Below are 4243 nucleotides of genomic sequence, written 5' to 3'. Positions count from 1 at the left end.
CATTATAGACACTCGGCTGTCACGGATGTCACCTGGCCGGGCGGTTTACCGGCGTGTCGGTGACGTCATCAGATCACTCAGAGGGTCAACCTGGGGAAGTACGGTACAGAAGCGATAGTTCTTTGAGGAAATCAGAGACAGAGAGAGAAAGAGAGAGAGAGAGAGAGAGAGAGCGAGAGAGATGGAGAGACAGAGAGAGAAGATCGTATTTTGAGGGGGGGGGGTTGATGAAACACATTTTAATGAGTCTTGAATATTTGTCTTCACTTTTCGAGACGCTTCTTACTATTATGTATGGTAATGATTATCTTAATTTTGATTAATATTATGATTACTTTATGATTATTATTATTGTTGTTATTATTATTATTAATATTATAATAATAATAATAATAATAATAATAATTATTATTATTATTATTACTTTTTATCATTGTTATTATTATTATTATTATTATTATTATTATTATGTTATTTTTACTATTATAACTATTACACAGTCTACTCATTTTACGTGCATTGAAATAATATCTAGATGCATATCATATTTTTTCTCTATCCTAATAACAAATTTATTACTTATTTTTTCAATTATCAGGCCCATAATGAGCACATTCCAGCTAGTATAAAATTGACTTATTTTCCAGCCCCTACGAAAAATGACTTTTTCCATCCCTTTACAAAAAGACCTTCGTCTCCAGTCACTACAAAACGACCAGCTTCCAACTAGTATAAAAATGACCTGTTCTAGCTCCTTCAAAAATGACCTACGTCTCCATCCCCTATAAAAATGACGTACCTCTCCAGCCCCTACAAAAATGACCTGTTCCCAGCCCCAACGAAAAATGACCTACGTCTCCAGCCCCTACAAACATGACCTACGTCTCCAGCCCCTACAAAAATGACCTGTTCCCAGCCCCTACAAAAATGACCTGTTCTCAGCCCCTACAAAAATGACCTGTTCTCAGCCCCTACAAAAACGACCTGTTCCCAGCCCCTACAAAAACGACCTGTTCCCAGCCCCTACAAAAATGACCTGTTCCCAGCCCCTACAAAAACGACCTGTTCCCAGCCTCTACAAAAATGACCTGTTCCCAGCCCCTACGAAAAATGACCCACGTCTCCAGGCCTACAAAAAACAGCTGTAGCCGAGACAGATCTGACCCTAAACTGGCCTGGGAAACGAGCAGGCATGCGACGGTGACCCTGCACGTCGGAACCTGCAACAGACTGGGTCAGGGTCGTAAATAACCCTGACATGTGGCAGCGAGCGACGGGGTGGGCTGGGGCGGTTGGACTTGACGCCGGGCGCCGCCCAACATACTTACGTCACCGCGTGAAGTTAAATGAAACCATTAGTTACGCGGACAAGATACGGAGAGAAGTGCACTAAAGTAAAGTGTTATATACTAAAAAAAATTTTGGTCGAATTTTGTATTTCAAATATTAACATAATTGCTTTGTAACTCGCTTTGTTATACAGACAAGATACGGAGCGAAGTGCACTAAAGTAAAGTGTTACTTATTAAAAAAAAATTTTTTGGGTCAAATATTGTATTTCAAATATTTACATAATTGTTTTGTAACTCTTTTTGTTACACATACAAGACACGGAGTAAAGTGTTATATATTTTTAAAAAATGTGTTTTGTCAAATATTGTATTTCTAAATATTCAAATATTGTTTTGTAACTTGTTTTGTTTTGTTATACAGACAAGATAAGTAGTGAAGTGCATTAAAGTAAAGTGTTACTACAAATTAAAATATTGTTGCCAAATATACTATTTCAAATATCACCATTATTGTTTTTTTTTTTAACTCGAGTTAAGATCTAAAAAAAATGATCTAGAGACTGGTTGCTATGGTAAAAGTAAATTACTTTTAAATGTTCGGTCAATTTGAAAAAGGCAAAACTTAGACTGCCCATTGTCAAGCAATGTATTAACAACATTTTCTGTAATCCAATTTGAAAAATAAAAACAAGAATTAATTTTTGAAGAGACTATTTACCATGTTAAAAGTAGATTACATTTAAAAATAAGTAGTTGAAAGAGTCAAAATTTATACGATTTATATAAGCTGCCTATTTTAAATTTATATTCCATATCGATCACATGTATTGAACTGGTTAATACAACATGTTTTAAAGAAAACACTTGTTTGTAATTAATGCTAATTTACAAAGTATAAATGAATATTTTCTAGAATATTTCAACTGTCTAAATTAATAAATCCACTTAAAGCATCTTAAATTGAGTTAAGCTCATAAACTATTTTGCAAATAAAAGCTTAAAATAAGTGAAAGCTAAACCGTGATTTCAAATTAATAAATATAACACTTTAATTACACAAGGGGCGGAGTGGTCGAACGGTAGAGCGGTCGACTGCTAACCCTTCGGCTTCCCAGAGTCGACCTAGCACTAATGGGTACCTGACTGGGGTTAGTTAAAACAAAGGCGGCTGGGCATATTGCTGACCACACTATCCCTAACTATGTCGAGGTCAGTGAAACAGATACAGTTCTACTTCACCTGCAACCTAGACAGTAAAGTTCAAAAGGGTTACTACACTATATTGGCCAGCTTACTTTTCAATTCGGAACATAGACTATAGGCATATAACATAATGTAGAAGTAAGTAATGGAACTGAATCAGTGGCGTAGCGAGGTCGGGTGTCACCCGGTAGGCACTTAATGGTGTCACCCCCCCCGCCCCCCCCCCCCAGAGGCGTAGCGACCTTTCCCGGCGCCCGGGGACAAACTTGCAATTTACGATTTCAGATTTGCACCCCACCCCCTTCAAACTTTCGATTTGCACCCCCCCCCCCCCTCCACCGTTGTCGAGATTTATCAAATTTGCTCTTAAAACACTTTTTAACACTCGAATTAATCACTTAATTAAGTGTAATTATCATTTTTCTCTATATATTTAGCTATTTTTTGCCTTTGTGTAACCCCCCTGAATGGTGTCACCCGGTGCGTTCCGCACCCCCCGTAACCCCCCCCCCCCCCCCCTCGCTACGCCACTAAACTGAATGATTGTGTATCAATACCAAATTAAATAGAACGCGAGTCACCGGTTTGGTTTATTTTGTTCTTAACGTTTATTTTGTTCTAAAACGATCCAAAATAGCCTCTCCTTATAGCATTTTATACAATGATGAGACTAAAATAATCATCACCTCATTTACACATACTTTTGGAAGCAAGTTTACATTTCTTATGAGAGTATGAATTGTCCGCAATGGTAGAAAAAGCAACTCTATTTTTCGTCTGTTAGTTATACAAAATGCTGTATGATTTATAAGCAGCTACGGTAAACAGAAAATGTTCGTGTAGACAACGGACAGAAAATACATTTTAACTTTCAGGCAACTTTCCGCTAGTTCATTAATAATGATGTCAAATAATTGAGTAATATTCAAAATAAGCTGTTAAAATCGGAGTAATACCATAAACAAACTATAAAAATAGTTTTTTATAAATTATATTCTAAATTTTAAGATATTAAAATGTTAGTTATCATTACAAAAATCGATATTAACATTAACAGTAGTAGTTCACATAAAGTTCTTTAACAGCAGAAAATTAATTTGATTCTATTATTTGCGTCAAATTTTAAATTACAAATTTACAACAGCTTTGATATAACATTATGTGGAACATTCAGCAACTAACAAATGGATATTTTATTATTAAGCTTTTAAAATTTTATGTTCTGTATTGTTTTTATACTATTAAGTTAAAATATCCAAGAGGAGTAGAATGTAAACACAAACAAAATTATTAAAGTATAAAAGTAAATGGTGCATTACCTTCTAATTTCTGTCTTGTTTTTTTCTTTTCACTAGCACGTTTTTAAGCCTATAAGATAAGCTCTCGTCACACCTTCGATGAAAATGTTAGATTAACTCCCCTATGTTAGATTAACTCCCCTCCATCTACTGTAAATTCCCGTTATTTAAACAAAGAGAAATAAAAAAAAAAAAACGCGTCCTACCGAACACAGTACGCAGAATCGTGGTGGAGCATGCGCAGTTCGCGGTGAAGTTTTTTTTTTTAATGACACCCCCCCCCCCCCCACCTCTCCTGACGTCAGGTGAGGTTAAAACGTTTTAACGGAAGTCAGTCTTCAGATCCTCAGAAAAATTAATTAGTCTACGCGGCTTATTACATAAGATTTAACGAGCACTCTTTTCATATTATGCTAATGATATGCAAATAAGTGGTTACCTTCATTACAT

The 4243-nt window shown here is 35.8% G+C and overlaps 1 protein-coding gene across 1 annotated transcript in view; it reads right to left on the bottom strand.

Annotated features, from left to right (window-relative positions):
- Positions 1–3970, bottom strand: part of LOC131951187 (uncharacterized) — a 34315-nt gene extending 30345 nt beyond the window's left edge. The window contains exons 1-2 of the mRNA XM_059313525.1: positions 3815–3970; positions 1–90 (exon numbers count right to left, since the gene is read on the bottom strand). The exon at positions 1–90 is cut by the window's left edge and continues 697 nt beyond it. The gene's annotated coding sequence lies outside the window, so the exon portion shown is untranslated. The remainder of the gene's footprint in view (positions 91–3814) is intronic.
- Positions 3971–4243: the final 273 nt, after the last annotated feature.

Source organism: Physella acuta, unplaced genomic scaffold (genome assembly GCF_028476545.2).
Source record: "Physella acuta isolate Inbredline_101_S28 unplaced genomic scaffold, ASM2847654v3 ptg000804l, whole genome shotgun sequence".
NCBI classification, from domain to species: domain Eukaryota; kingdom Metazoa; phylum Mollusca; class Gastropoda; family Physidae; genus Physella; species Physella acuta.
This window is presented reverse-complemented; position numbering and strand designations above follow the sequence as displayed.